Genomic DNA, 17017 nt, shown 5'->3' with positions numbered 1-17017 from the left:
TTTGGTCATTTTGAATATCTTGTGATGCCATTTGTCTTATGTAGTACTCCTGAAACTTTTCAACGCTTTGTCAATTACATTTTTCGAGATTCTCTGGATATCTTTGTAAGCGTTTACCTGGATGACATTCTAGTCTTCTCTAAGACTTTGCAAGAATGACTTCTTATGCGAATAGTTTTATCTTGGTTAAACAATCATAGACTTTATGTTAAGTTAGAGAAGTGCGATTTTGAGAAAGAGGCAAGAATTTTTGGGCTTTATTGTCTCCAAAAGGTTTTCAGATGGATCCCAAGAAAGTTGCAGATATTTTGGACTGTCCAGCAATTTATTGGCTTTGCCAACTTCTACAGGAAATTTATTAAGGATTTTTCTAAAATTATTTCTTCTATTACGCGGTGGACTCTTACTAATCAAATATTTTTTTGGACCTCCTCTGCTCAAGTCGCTTTCAACCAGTTAAAGGAACTTTTTACATCTGCTCCTGTGCTTCAGCATCCTGATATGTCCTTACCATTCATTATTGAGGTTCACGCTTTAGGATTCGCAGTGAAACCAGTTCTGATTCAATGTAAAGCTTTCAATGACGTTCTCCATCCTGTAGCTTTTTTCTCTTGAAAGTTAAAGGAAATCTATACCCCCAGAATGAATACTTAACCAACAGATAGTTAGGTCACCTATTAAAGAATGTTGCCAGAATATATATATGAGTAAATATTGCCCTTTTACATTCTTTACTACATTTAGTGATGGACTGTGTGCTCCCTCAGAGATCACATGACCAGAAATAATGCAGCACCAACTGTAACAGGAAGAAGTGTGGAAACAAAAGGCAGAACTCTGTCCATTAATTGGCTGCTGGGGCCTAGCATGTATGTGTACCTTGGCTTGTTTGTGTGTACTGTAAATCCTATGATCCCAGGAGGCGGCCCTTAATTCTTAAAATGGCAATTTTCTATTCAGGATTGCCCAATAGCACATACTACTGAAAAGTATATATTTATGGAAATGGTTTGTTTAGAAGAAGCAGGGTTTTACATATGAGCTTGTTTATGTGATATATTTTTATAGAGACCTACCTTGTTTGGGGAGTATAGTTTTCCTTTAAGTCAGAATAAAACTATGATGTTGCCGATAGAGAGCTGCTTGCCATCAAATTAGCTCTCGAGAAATGGAAAGCTAAATATCCAACTGTAATCTTTACTGACCATCAGAATACTAAGGCCGATGCTCTTCGTTCCCGACCGGTCCTTAAGATGGTTCATGACTCTAAGTGGGCTGAACATATACGTATTAAGACTTGTCATTTGGCTCAAAGATCTTTCTGGCGGCCCTGTATTTTTAAAGAAGTCTGTGCTAAATTCAGGGATTCACTTACCAAACCTATTGGTCTTCTGCAGCCGTTGCCTATTCCATCTAGACCTTGGCGGTCAGTATCGATGGACTTCATCTCTGAGCTTCCTCGTTCTAAAGGTTTTTCTACTATTTTTGTTTGCATTGATCGTTTAACCAAAATGGCTTATTTTATAGCTCTACCCAAAACTTTCTTTTGCTGCTGAAAATGCAGAGGTCTTCATCAGAAAGATTATACATCTTCATGGGGTTCCAGATGAGGTTGTCTCTAACGGGAGTTCACTTCACGTTTTTGGAGGGATCTCTGTAAATCCCTACAGATAAGATTCTCTCTCTCCTCTGCGCTTTACCCACAATCCAATGGGCAGACTAAGAGAACAATTGTTTTGGAGGGCACACCACAGTTGCCAAAGCTAAAGCAGAAATAACTGGCTTTAAAATAAAGACAGCAGTAAAAAAAAAAAAGGGTGCAAATGAGAATCTGTTCCCCAAGCCCACATAGGGGCAAACAGAATATTAATAGAAATCAATCAATTATTCAGTGCACACCTAGTAACCACAAAAAGGCGGCAAATGGAATGTTTTACATATAATGCTCTTTATATGGTAAATATTCACAAAACAGTAAATACAATTACAATGCATAATATACATACCACCAGTTGGACAAAATGTAATAAAACAGAAAAAGCAGACACATGTGGCTTTAGAAAACCCCAACATTTCGGAACACAGTCCTTTTGTTAGAATCCCCTTGACAAAGGACTGTGTTCTGAAATGTTTGGGTTTTCTCATGCCACACGTGTCTGCTTTTTCTGTTTTATTACATTTTGTCCAACTGGTGGTATTTAAATTATGCATTGTAATTGTATTTACTGTTTTGTAAAGATTTACCATATAAAGAGCATTATATGTTAAACATACCATTTTCTGCCTTTTTGTGGTTACTAGGTGTGCATTGAGTAATTGACAGACTTAGGGGCCCATTTACTTACTCACGAACGGGCCGAATGTGTCCGATTGCGTTTTTTTCGTAATGATCGGTATTTTGCGATTTTTTCGGAAAAATTATCGCGACTTTTTTGTTACCAATACGATTTTTGCGGAAAAACGCGAGTTTTTCGTAGCCATTCCGAAAGTTGCGATTTTTTCGTAGCGTTAAAACTTGCGCAAAAAGTTTCGATTTTTTCGTAGTGTTAAAACTTGCGCAAAACGTCGCGCCTTTTAAGTTTTAACGCTACGAAAAAAGCGCAACTTTTCGCAAATGGCTACGAAAAACTCGCGTTTTTTCGCGCAAATCGTATTGGTAACGAAAAAGTCGCGATAATTTCCGAAAAGTCGTAAAGGCGCCGAAAAAATCGCAAAAAATACGAAAAAGTCGCAAAATGTTCGTTTTCCAATCGGAATTTTTCCAATTCGGTCGGAATTCGTGTCTTAGTAAATCAGCCCCTTAGAGAACAAACCAGACTCTTGATCAGTGTCTAAGGTGTTTTTCTTTTTAGCAGGATGATTGGTCTCTTTTGTTGCCTTTGGCAAAGTTTGCACACAACAATGCTCATAATGCCTCTATTAAGCAATCTTTTTTGTCTCCTTGCCTGATATCAGTTCCAGCTCTGCGGGATCAGTTAACCTTTTGGTTAATAATTTGAAACTTCTACAGTTGACTATGTCTAAAGCACAAAAGAATTTCAAGATGTATTCACTCATGAAACAGGGCAAGGAACCTGAATTCAAAGTTGGCTCAATCAGGTTTGGCTTTCATCTATCAATCTGAAACTTGCTTATCGTAGTAGGAAGTTGGGTCAGCGATTTGTGGGACAGTTCAAAATTATCAAGCAAATTAATATAGTGGCTTTTCAATTAAAACTTCCTGATTATTGGCGGATTCATCCGGTATTTCATGTAGCATTACTCAAGCCTGTGGTATCAAATTATTTCCTTGGACGCGCTTCTTTCCCTTCTCCTGTGGATATTGATGGTCAAGAGGAGTTCGAACTTGAAGATATACTGGACTTTAGATTCAGAAGAAAAATCTTCAATATTTGATCAAATGGAAAGGATACTGTCACGAGGAGAGCTGTCTAATGTTCATGCATCTGACCTGCTTAAAAGTTTTCTGCTTGTTTGCTGCCCGACTCTGACCTTCTGCCTGACTATCGTTTTGAACCTTGTGTCTGCCCTCACTCGGATACCATCTGACTACGAGTTTGCCTCTGCCTGTTACAGTCTCTCTGGCTTCTCTCTACTTCATTGGTTTCCTGTTACTTATCCAGGTTTGCCCAGTGTTAATGTGATCTGCTTTGAGGGTCTCCTACAATCATCACCGCAGCAGTTCTGACAGTAATGGAAGAAACAGTTGCACTTAGAATTGGTGTATAAAAATACTGTTTATATAAGAACCCATAAGCTGTGAAAGTACAGAGACTGCAAACAGATTGCATTTAAATTTCATGCACTCCATGTAGATTTTGCATCTGATTTTTATATAAGTAATTAAGAAAAAATATATAAATTGAGCAGAAAAACTTAAGTTAATTTCACCAAAAGGTCCTGAATATTAAATAATTTAAATCAACACAAAAGTTTTTTAGTGAAAAAAACAGACATTTATTGGCTCAGAAGATTTAACACAAATTCAAAAAAACATAAGCCATACTATACCACAGTGGAAAGGAAAACCCAGTGCCTCATGGTACCCACTCTCCTTCCTAACGCGTTTCGCACCATTGGGTGCTTCATCAGAGGAAGTCAGAGGACTTCCTCTGATGAAGCACCCAATGGTGCGAAACGCGTTAGGAAGGAGAGTGGGTACCATGAGGCACTGGGTTTTCCTTTCCACTGTGGTATAGTATGGCTTATGTTTTTTTGAATTTGTGTTAAATCTTCTGAGCCAATAAATGTCTGTTTTTTTCACTAAAAAACTTTTGTGTTGATTTAAATGATTTTTATATAACAAGGCAACCTCAAATTAATGGTGTTTGCATAGGTGTTGCAATGTGTGTGGGAATTGCCTAGGTGTGTGGATGGTAAAGAAGGAGTTAATAAGTTTACTTTTTTTTTTTAAATAGAAACATCAACATATATCAAAAGGTAACATTTTATACCTGGCATTTTTAAATTTAATTAAAAATCATTTGGAATTGAAGGAATTATGATACTGGAAGTAATACAGGCATAACATCTGGTCTTACTGATACTGTTATAATCTGTAGCTCGTAAAAATATATTATTACAGCTTGCCTCACCTCAATATTTCTACAGATGATGAAAACTTGATAATCCTGCTGGGAGTGAAAGCAATCAGCATTTTCATGCTTGACTATTAATCAAAAACACAACAAGCTGAAAGAATTCTTATGAGATAGGACATATTGCATGTTGTCACCTCTATGTCATAGCATCTAAAGCTGCAGAAATGCAAACAGTTGTAAACTTGTAAACTAAATAGTTTGAAGTATTAGATGTCACAGTGCGTCAAGCATTTTCTGGAACAGCTCACAAACATATTTAAATGGTATGGCTGCCACTGTAAATCTTCGCTTTGGAAGAATACATTTTATGCATGTAATACTTAGCAGGTGATAAATTGTTCACTTTTTTATATTATCATTTTATGAGAATAAGATATCATTATACCTATACAGGCAATGCAAATCCCATGAGTCTTTTTCCCACAAAATATTACAGTTGTAATATAAGTAAAAAATTATTGACCATTGGTTTGTCAGAGTGATGAACATAAATTTGAAAAGGTGACAAATAAGCATTTGCACGAAATGCATTGTTCTCATATAATGATTTTCTAAGATGTGTCATTCAGTGGGAACAACAGGTTAATGCATTTGCTTTTTTTATATACAGAATTACACAGAGAGGCATATGTTCAGCAGAACAAATCTTAACTCCTGTGTTTAGAATAAGTTTAGTATTTCATTAAAGGAGAAGGAAAGGCTAAGTCTCTTGGGGGTGCCAAAATGTTAGGCACCCCCAAGTGACTTAGATCGCATACCTTCTACCCCGGGCTGGTGCCCCTGTACGGAGAGAACAGCAGCAGCCCGGGGTAGCAGCGAGCGCTTCCTCCTTCCTTTTTGCTTGCGCGCGCAAGTCGGCTTTTCACTCTACTGCGCATGCGCCGGCCGACGGATTTCACCGGCAGAAGAAAAAGGAATGAGGAAGCACTTCCTACAGGTACCCTGGGCTGGTGCTTTTTTCTTCTAACAGGGGCACCAGCCCAGGGTACAAGGTAAGCGATCTAAGTCACTTGGGGGTGCCTAACATTTTGGCACCCCCAAGTGACTTAGCCTTTCCTTCCTCTTTAAGAGAACTGAATACAGAATTGTGTTTTTAAATACAGTTCATAGGGTTATTCAAGCTTTGTATAAAATTGTAATTTTGCTTCTCATCTATCAAATGCCATTAGCACATCTTATTTACAGATTCAAGTAGAATGTCCAGTAAAAATTCAGCCTTCATTGTGTTTACCTGTTATTTGCTCCTGTTCACTATGGAAAGCCTCTATGAAAGTATTATGGTAAAAGCTAAACATGTTTAAGTATATTGCAAATGTTAACACAAGCATGCAATATGTCTGTATTATAATTTATTTATGGTTTTCATGACGTCAGATAGAGATAAATCTTATGAGGAAGGGAATTGCTTAAAAATATGTAAGTAATGTTCATGCACCCTAAATTAAATGCGAAAGGACAGGCATTTTGGCATTTTATTGCCAATAGATTAGCCACAATAGTGCAAGCTAGAACGCTATATTTATTCTGCAGAAAGCTTTATTATACCTGAATAAACAGTCCTAGAAGCTCCCTTCTTTTGTTTAAGATAGCAGCTGCCATTTTAGCTTGGTCTCAGTAGCTTCCGTGTTGCAGCTCTAGCCTATATGGCACAGATCACACATTCTCATGGGAGGGGAAGTGAAGTGTTATGAATTCTTATGGGAGGGAGGAGAGAGCTGTGCCGACTCTTGCCCCAGGAATGAAGGATTGTCTGATCCCGAAGAACATGTGAACAATAAAGAAGACAAGAACTCCTGTGTTTCTTTTGATAGAGGACTCTCTTCTGTGAGTGCTTATGGCTGTATTTACATAGACCTTGCCGATAAAGCTTAATTTTTACCTTTTAGTTTTTACCTTTCCTTCTCCTTTAAATAATATGTAAACCTTTTTTAATCTTTTTTCATTCCCATTGGAGGAGCAGGAGGCAGCAAGTGTAGTCAACTCTTCAACCGTCTTCACCCAATCCTAGACTATTGATCCAAGGGAAAATATACCCCAATTTACTCTATTAATAACTTTTCTGTATTGGTGGATAAAATGTTTGTTATTAGACTGGCAATAATGGATCAAGCTGAAAACATGGGATATTGATATGCAACCCAGATCAACATTGAAAGGTTTTGGCATGTTTTGCCATCTGACTGTTGACAGACTGAAACCACTTGAATGAGTGGTAAAGATTTTCAAGAAAACTCAGAAAAGTCCAGTTGTTTTAGACTTAATTCTATTAGATACATCTGACTGTTATTTATTACTTTTAAAAACCTGTGACTATGATGGAGTGTGGGAACCTGATCCTTCAGATTCTTCTTGCCATTTTGGATTTTTGTCTTCTGTTGTGAATTTAATGACATCAGAGACTGAATGTTGTGAATTCTGGATGAAACCTCAACAGAACCCACCAAGTAATTAATTTGTTACGAACACAGAGGTCCCAAGCAGTATGAACCAAAAGGGTTGTTATCTGTACCTTCTGAAAGATATCCTTCAGTGAGGCACACCAGTGCCACTTTACTGGAGGGTATCAAGATCCTTTAGGAATGCCACTAACAATTAAGCATACATAAACTGTGTATTTTCATGGTATAGCCTATGTAGAAGTTTTTTTCCCATTCAATTTTTATTGTTTTTCAAACAGACGGAATAGAATTAAGAAAACGGGTTAAAGGAAATGTAAATTCTAGTTACAGTACATATTTTAAACTAGTACAGAGACAGTTGCATGAGATTTTAAATGCTCATAGCATCTCACCAAACTGGAATTTATATATCATTAAATACTGCCCTTTTACATCCTTTCCCTTGATCCACCATTTAGTGTTGGTCTTGACCAGAACTAATGCAGCTTTAACAGGAAGAAGTGTGGCAGCAAAAGATCTCAGGTGGGGGCCCTTCATTTTAAAAATTGACAGTTTTCTATTTCGGATTACCCAATATCACATACTACTAAAAAAAGTATATTTTTTATTAAAATGGTTTATTTAAATGAAGCAGGGTTTTACATATGAGCTTGTTTATGCAATACATTTTTATAGAGACCTACATTGTTTGGGGGCATAGTTTTCTTTTAATACAGGGCACATTTTAAAATCAGGACATAAGATTCTCTTATGGATGAGCTGTCTGCTGGAGATGTGCTAATTTTATTTTTTGACTCAGTATATTCTACCCATGATCTCTGAATAATAACATTTATAAGTAGATTTCTTTTTTTGGAAGCAATGGTTTCTTCCATTATTCTTAATTCCTCTGTATATTCATGTATTGATGGGGGGGGGTAGAATCAGTGCTTTTGCTGAGGTTATTATGATTTTATCTAATGGATGATCATTAACTAAGGTTTTAGTGTTGCAGTCATAGGGGCTGATTTACTTACCCACGAACGGGTCGAATGGAGTCCGATTGCGTTTTTTTCGTAATGATCGGTACTTTGCGATTTTTTCGTATGTTTTGCGATTTTTTCGGATTCTTTATGAATTTTTCGGATCCAATACGATTTTTGCGTAAAAACGCGAGTTTTCCTATCCATTACGAAAGTTGCGTAAAAAGTTGCGCATTTTGCGTAGCGTTAAAACTTACGCGAAAAGTTGCGCATTTTTCGCGTAAGTTTTAACGCTACGCAAAATGCGCAACTTTTTACGCAACTTTCGTAATGGATACGAAAAACTCGCGTTTTTACGCAAAAATCGTATTGGATCCGAAAAATTCGTACAGAATCCGAAAAAAACATACGAAAAAGTCGCAAAATATTCGTTTTCAAGTCGGAACTTTTCCAATTCGGGTCGGATTCGTGGGTTAGTAAATCAGCCCCATAGAGTATTAATACTGCAGATGGGTGTATGATTAATTGTTTATTGCATATTTTATTAAATATTTATTGTAAATGGTCCCCAGTAGAGCTTATTTTCTGTACATGTGACCCATATAGGCTCATAATTACCTTGTCATTGTTTACATCTCCAGCATGTGATGAACAATATATGTTTTTCAATTTTACAGGTTAATAATATTATCTATATAAAATTTCTAGCTTAATTCTTGCAATGAAAAATTGCTCAGTACTTTTGCAGTTTTCGGTAACTTTGTTTTCTTGATTAACCTAGATCGAAGATTAGTCAAGGAGTAGGAATTTTCAGATTTGTTGTCCACAGTAGTGCAGATTTTATTGTGGGTAACATGTTCTTGAGTGCCATTGCTCTAAAGACATGTCAAAATTATGTTTTCACATAATGAAATGAATGCCATTTTTTATGCAAGCGAGTACTTTATTCACTAGAATACGCAGACTGACACTGTTACGTATCCTATTTATCATCACTCTTCATAAGCTATTTTTTAAGCCAATTTTCTATACAAGTACAAAAATTAAGTTCAATGCCACTATTTCTTAATATTTTTTAATTCAATCAGTTACCTTCAGGAGCAAAATCTAAAGAGATCACATTCACTACAAGAGTAATGTATAGGTTTCTGCTCACCTCTTCATAAAAGACAATTACATTTGTTTGACATGATTTTATGCTTGAAATGTATTACTGTATGTTATCCCTTATTACAATACTTCCTTTGAAAAGCTATCCTACCACGTAACAGGCTTTTAGTTTTTGGGGTGAGAATGAGATCCCCTTTTGAATAATGGCACCATGCCAGACACCAAATATTCCTGCAGGTAGCTATTTTCTTGCCCTAGGATGGATACCATCCAGTCCTGGACCTTACTTTACTTTTTAAATGTTTTGGTCTCTTTTAACTTAAATTCTGAATTTGATAAGCAGAAGAAAAATAAGAGTTTCAAATATCTGCTTTACCACATAATCTGTGAGTAGGTCTATAAAATCTTGTATATATATGTATATATATATTTTTTTAACATTTCCAAATAAAATTGCTTCAGTACAATCTAAGTGAAATGTCAGTATAGGGAAAATTAGATTACTTCTGTTTGTCTAAATCTGTGAAAGTGTTGGTTTGGTGTGCCACATGCTTCTTTCTCTTCTCATCTATAAGTACTCATCTATAAAATAAGTGATTCAATTATCTACAGTCTGTTTTCCATGACAATCCCTTAAGGCAATAGGTTCTGAGTGGGATTTTGTTTTTTACAGGATCTAAATCATTTGAGATAGGAACCACTGCTATTAACCAAAGTTTCTACAGTACTTTATCCACTGCTCTGTAGCACTTTTTAACTTTACCTAATTTAATGCAGAAAAGCAATATAGGAGTAGGATATTTTATCCTGAATGCTTGGGACCTGGGTTTTTCCAAATTAGGGATCTTTCCATAATTTAGGTGACCATATCTTAAGTCTGCTAAAAATAATCTAAACATTAAATAAACCCAACAGGATTGTTTTGCAGCCAATATGGATTCATGCAGTTAAGTTAGGATCAAGTACAAGGTACTGTTTTATTATTACAAAGAAAATCATTTTTAAAAATTAGAATTATTTGATTACAATAGAGACTATGGAAGATGACTTTTCTATAGTTTAAAGCTTTCTAGATAATGGGTTTTCATTTCACATATACCATTCTGTCAGAAAACGTTATTAAACATTGCAACATATGCAAACAGAAAAATGTGTTTCAAAAATAATACTAAAAATTCTAATTTCACAATATAATATTCATCATCAGACTGTTATCGCATTGCAAATTTGAATTGTGCATAGTGCACTTTTAAGACATGTTTGAGGGTGGCGTACTTTTTTGGCGTAAACAGCTTTTTCAGTATGAAACTTTATTACATGCACTTTGCACTAGTGGAAACTATACAATTTGCAGTCCTCCTTTCACTGTTGGAAGTGGTTTAGCAAAAGCTATATTGAATTTGTGCAAAGAAAAATGCATGTACCGTATATACGCAAGTATAAGCCGATCCGAATATAAGCCGAGGTACCTAATTTTACCTAAAAAAACTGGAAAAACTTATTGACTCAACTATAAGCCTAGGGTGGGAAATGCAGCTGCTACTGCTAAGTTTCAGCAATCAAATAAATAATAAAAGGACACTCAGTGTGACCCCCTGTGAACTCTTCATAAATATATCATGTTGGCAGCTGCAGATTAGGGAAAGGTGGATGGGGGACCCTTTCACCCTCCTGCCTTGAAGAGTTACAACACTGCTGATAAAGAAAAAGAAAAGAAAAATGCAACAGCAGCAGACAAAAGCAAGTTTGGGAAAGCTAAGGAAGCTGCCATACTAATTATCAAGTACTTGCCATGCTGCTGTGTGCGCTCCCCTGTGTGTGCTCCCATCGGATCATTTGGTGCTTTAATCTTATGCAGTGTGCAATCTCTTCATGTTTGTGCTGTGTGCGCGTCGCATAGTTGTGCCATTATTTTGTACCATTTGTCACCACTACTTTTCCACATGACCACAAATTTGTTGTAAAAGTGATAGATGCCACCAATGACCAACCCCCCCCCCCTTGAGAATTAAAGGGTAAACAGCATGGGCCAGCTATTTGATAGGATTAGGTGCTGGGTGCAGGTATTAGCACCTGGGTGCAGTTCAGTGAATTAGCCCCATATCAGGAAAGCACTAATTACTTAGCAACACTGCATGCACCCCCCCCTCTACCCCCCCCTGCCCTTATACCCCCATGTGTCACTGACATAAACTGATCAGGGAATATAAATGTTCCCCGTACAGCCTGATGGTTTGGTTCCACCACATATAAGGTAAGCGCAGCGGCCCCGGCATTACTATAAGGGAGAGATTACCATTGCTGCCTGTCATTGAGAGACGCACTAATGCTGATGGGTCTGACTCTCGCTGCGACTGTCTAGGTGGCTGTGGGTGCCGGATTGTGCTGCTCCCTGTTTACCCGGCGAACCCCCCACACCCCCCCCCCATGGACGTGCGTGCGACCGCGTGTGTCCGTGTGTGCGTCCGTGCAAGGTACATCCATATACTCGAGTATAAGCCGAGGCTTACTTTTTCAGCACATTTTTGGTGCTGAAAAACTCGGCTTATACTCGAGTATATACGGTACCTAAATAGTAACTTATGTCCACATTAATATGCTTACTTGAATACTGAGTATTTCTAAGTATTCATCCTTCCTCTAGCTGATTCTTTTGAAAACATGTTTGAAAGCAGCATTTAATAGCTTTGATGGAAATGGAAACATTTGCTGATAACTAAGCCAGTAGATAAGAAATAGTTGTAAGAATTTTTGTATCCTGCACTTTCATACAAGATAGTAGAGTAACAGAAGGCGTGCTGTAATGGACTGATAATATTGGTCCCTTGCTGTGAAGGAACATGACATTAGATCACCCTTTTAGAATTTTTGGCATCAGCAGTAAGCAGTAGCTTGGAGAAGAGAATGTGGTGTTCAATTACTGATGCAGCTTGAAATAAAAGCTAATGCTATGGCCCACTGCTGTGCTACAGTTATGTGTGTGATGTAACAGTTTGTAAGATTTTTTCACCAGGTAAATTTTACCATACAGCTGGGGCTAGAGTAGCTGGCAGGGGCATCTAGTAGAACAAATAGGCATTTTTGTCAAATCTCAACTATTTGAGATGCTCTAGACCCCGCTAGGAGGGTCAGCCCCACAGTTTGGGAACCGCAAGTCAGTTTTTAATGATGTGATATTATGGTGGTATTTTTGTTCTGCTTCACAAACTCTAGTTGGTTTCCATATAAGGTAATCATAATGTCCTGCTGAAAATGCAGGTAGGACCATTGGGCTACATATGAAGTACTGATAATAAAAAGGAAATTTTTTTGAAGAACAAGTGGTAAGGTCAGAGGTTTAGAGAATAGCTGCACCTCACGTAAACATAAAGATAAAAATAAAAACTGAAAATTAACTGGATAATAATGTCTTCCCCCAAATGAACACAAGTAGCACTTTATTCATGTTGCAAACCACAGGTTTTTGTGCTCGATTAATGCTTAAATGGCCTGTATAATGTTTAACACAATAAAATGTATATCAAGAGTAAATATGAATAAATGTAATAAATAAAAAACTCATCCTTAAAGAGGTCAAGGACTTCCTTTTGTTCGCAAAAATTCGTTTTTAGTGTACAAGTATTAACCAATGAAATCAGATTTTGGCATTCCATCTGCTGATCAAAAGTGATGAGCTTCAGTCTTCAATCTATTTACTTGGAAATCAGATTGTGACATTTTTTAGAGAACCACCCTGCAGTGCATTGTCAGGAATCAGGGGGCCAAACCTACTACTAGGTTTAGTAGGGAGTAGTAGGGACCAAGGAGGAGGAAGAGCTATGGTCTGATGCTTGCAAACTGAATACATTTTTTTGCAACACAGATTTACAATAAGTTTTAGGCAGCGGACAGACAGCACAAACAAGTCAATGGAAAGTATAGGAAAAGCAAAAATCCACATTGAACTTCAGCCACTTACTCATTCCCTAGTTCCTTCTATCCTACTTAAACCCTAGGTTGTTATGTATTATTCCACTGCCTCTTCTTAGTAAAACAGTGTATTTCGCTTAGTAGTATCCCCCTCTCATGGTGTCTCACCTCTTGTACTGACTGTGAAATCTTTTTAATAATTACCTTTTATGGAATAGTATATTAGCTCTAGCATGTGTCAGCTCTTTTAATACTGAATTCTAAGTGTTCTATATAATCTTCATTATCTTCCCCTTTATTTCCCATCAGTTCACATTTCAAAGATTCTTATGTATAGTTAATAATGTATCGGTATGCATTTTAAACATTTACCTTTTCAGTCACAATAGACTACATTTCAACAGACAAGATTACTGTGAAATGCTAATCATGTTTCCAAAGAGACCCGCATATATTATCTCATAAATCATAAAATATTCAACAATTCTAAAAATAGTGTGTAATAAAAAAGGTGACGCCTAACTTACAAGTGACCTTTTTGCCATTTTGTAATTATGTTAGTAGCATATGAGCGTTCATTTATTAATGCAACCTGTAGTGCTCATTTAACATGCATTAGTGTGTGGGGCATATATGCAGTATGCACCTTATTCTGGAATAAAAATCCAGAGCAAGGTGCAGATGGCTATGCTGGTAAGCACATAGCAGCCATGTCCATATGATATAAATGAAGAGCAGGTTCGGGTGTGGCAAATGGAATGCTATGTGCCTCCCCTCAAACTGCTCATGAATGCAGATCTGTTGTATATAAAAAAGACCTCTTTTTTCTTAATTACCCCTTATTCTTATTTCATACGCTCAGGGTTATTCACAATCATAAGTGCTGGCACACTGGTGAAAAATTGCCTTTGTTGAACACCTGTGCCTTGTGCCCACTGGCACTTTTTCTTTAGCCTCTTTTTAAAGAATAACTAAACCCTAAAAACAAATATGGGTAATATGAGTAATGGATTTGCATGTAAATGTCCATCTACCACCCACTTGCTGTCACTTGTATGTAAATTCAAACTCAGCTTGCCAGAATTCCATTCATAGTCAGGTGCAGATCACTACATTCTCCTTTTGAAAACGAGTCTATAAGGGGAACTATACCGAAAATTAAAATGTAATATAAGCTTTATTTATATTAAAATATACATTTTGTTAGTATAATCAATTAAAACTTCTGACCAATTTCTAGCATAATCCACTTTTCACTATCTCCCTCTCAGCATCTCTCACTTTATTCTCTCTTTATGCAGGAGTTGGTAGTCTGTTAGATCCAATATATCATTTAGGGAGCCCCTTTTACCAAGAAGATGATTTAGAGATCACCAGATTCTCTACATGCAGGCTTTGTGCCAAAGTCAGTTATTTTCATGGTTTTGTTTGTCCTGGAATCAGTTATTTAAGTGAACTCTAATACATGTGCTTGTAAAGGGAACTCCCCCCCAAAAAAGATATATTGGATCTGTCAGTGAAAATCTGACACCCAACTCCTGCATGAATGGAGAATGAAGAGAGAGAGATGCTCATGCCGGGATTTGTGCGAAATCCACAAAGGACCAGGCCTGGGACGGCATGCTGCCCAGCCACATGTCTATTTCTTCATTCCTACAGACACCCGGAGCACTGGGGACTGGATAAACTTTGGGGTGGAGGAGGCAGCTAGAAGAACAAGCATGTGTTGGGGGGGGGGGGGCTACGGGCATCAAGTAAGAATTAATTATATCTTAGTTGAGATCAAATACAAGGTACTATTTTATTTTTACAGAGATATAATAATATATAAGAATTTTATTTTAGTATGATGAAGGTTATATTACATTTTACTTTTATAATAGTGCCCCTTTAAATAAAGTGTATCTCAATAGTGAATTCTTGTCTCTATTTTGCTTTTTTATTTTTTGCTTTAAGTCAAAACACATGCACAACAAACAGTGCAACTAAACTGTCTCACTAATATATATGATTAGGACATACTTGTAAGCAGGAAGAACTGAACCTGCAGTAAGACGGAAAAACAAAGTCATTTATTTTTGGCATAATCACTTTTATATATTTAATGCATTTGTACATAGACAAGCTTTCTATAACCTTTCCATAATCCTGTGTCCAACATTAAAAATTCAGATTTACTGTAAGGTTGAATTCTTTGTTGCAAATGTGTTATTATAGCTGGTGCCCCTGCTTTTCTTTTAGACAACACTATCAATTTATTTTTACTCTTCTCAAAAATACAATGACTTAAAGAGTCAAAAGCTTTAAAAGAACACTAAACAATGAGGCTGCTAACTTGTACTTTTTATTTACATTGACAGCATATGTTTTGAAAAAACTGAAAATAAATGCTGCGATATTTAGCCTTGGCCTTGTGTCAGCACGTTATATTTAAAGAAGTTCTTTGCATATTCTTTTTCCTACTGTTGAATAAAGTTTCCTTTTTATTCTCCACTCCAGAGTGTTAGGGGGGCATTTAGTAATGTTCACAGAAAAATTAAAGTTTTAGTAAATCTGCCTCCATGTCTTGCACTTGAGGTTCTTCTGAAAAAAAATATTCAGTATCTTGCATTCTGCTATGAGGTTCTGAAAGGTATATTGATCAATAGTTTTACCCCATATGCAATAAAAGGTACTACATTTGATCAGGTTGAGTAACCGAACTAATATGATGTTTGTTTTTTAACAGGTGACCAGTAAAGGAAACTAAAAATGTGGCTGATGCTGAAAGCAGAGGGCCTGGCTACTAACACAGGGGGTGAATTGCACCAGTGCTTTTATCTATAGGACCATTTAGATCTCAGCTCTAATTTTTTTTACCCTGCAGTAGATGATAAAAACTGCTGACTGGGTAAATGATTTAGTGAAAATTTTTAACTTCTTTGGTAAATCAACCCAAACCCATGTTCTATCGGAAATATCAATCAGTATAACTTTAAATACATTTGATATGTTTACTTAAACCCCAAAAATCAACTTCTATGAGCACTTTTGGAGTGCTCAGAAAACTCTAAAAATACAACGTATTTAACGTAGGTCTGCCACCTGTCCAGTTTTGACCCGGACAGTCTAGTTTTTAAAGGGGATGTCCGGGTCAAAACTGGACAGGTGGCAAACCTATGTTAACTTTGTATTTTTAGAGGATTCTGAAGTATTTGCATTTTTAAACTCCTAGGCTTTTGGCTCTAATGCGATTTAGCAACCCTAGTGTTAACTGGATCCAGGAAGTTTATAGAGTCTAAAGTGTAAGCCTAAAACTGTTAAACAACTAAAAATAGCAAATGAATGCAAAAGTGCTCAGAGAACCACTCTAAAGTTTAAATCAATTTTTGGGGCTTTGCTTTTCTTTTTAATTATGCATTACTATGTTTTTTTCCTACACCAACTTTCAATTCATTTTAAAATAATAATATCTAACCATCACTTTCACAAAATTATAAAATAAAGTGATGTGTGTATGCCATTGCTGGACTATTTGCAATTCATATACTATTTTTTTTTTTTCTATTATTTTTTACCACCAACATTTTCCTTTACTACATTTTTTTAATTATGGACCTCAATATACTTATTTTTGTTGTAAAAATGTTACAGAATTTTTGAAAAGTGTGATCACGAGGGAGACAGGGTAAAAAGAACATACAATAAATACTCTGTCATACTGTTTCCACCACCTGCCTGAAAGAAAAAGAATGTCTGGCAGCATATTTTGTCTTCTTATTTACAGGAAGAGCAATAAAGACAGGTTCTCCCAAACCACTTTTATTATAACTTAATGAGCCTCTGGCTGAAATCAGACTCATATGAGAAGAGAGATGGATTCTTTGTTAGTGGTACTAGAACTGGGGCAGTGGATTGGCATTTTCTCTGTGGGCGTTGGCACGTTGCATTAACCCTAGTGTTAATTAGTTTTCCAGAGACTTTGCTCCATTGGGTTTTATGGTTTATTTTTTGGCATCAAAGATATTAGCACTTGTCCTTTGGTTATGAGCTCAAC

Source organism: Xenopus tropicalis, chromosome 6, assembly GCF_000004195.4.
Source record: "Xenopus tropicalis strain Nigerian chromosome 6, UCB_Xtro_10.0, whole genome shotgun sequence".
Taxonomy (NCBI): Eukaryota; Metazoa; Chordata; class Amphibia; order Anura; family Pipidae; genus Xenopus; species Xenopus tropicalis.
This window is presented reverse-complemented; position numbering follows the sequence as displayed.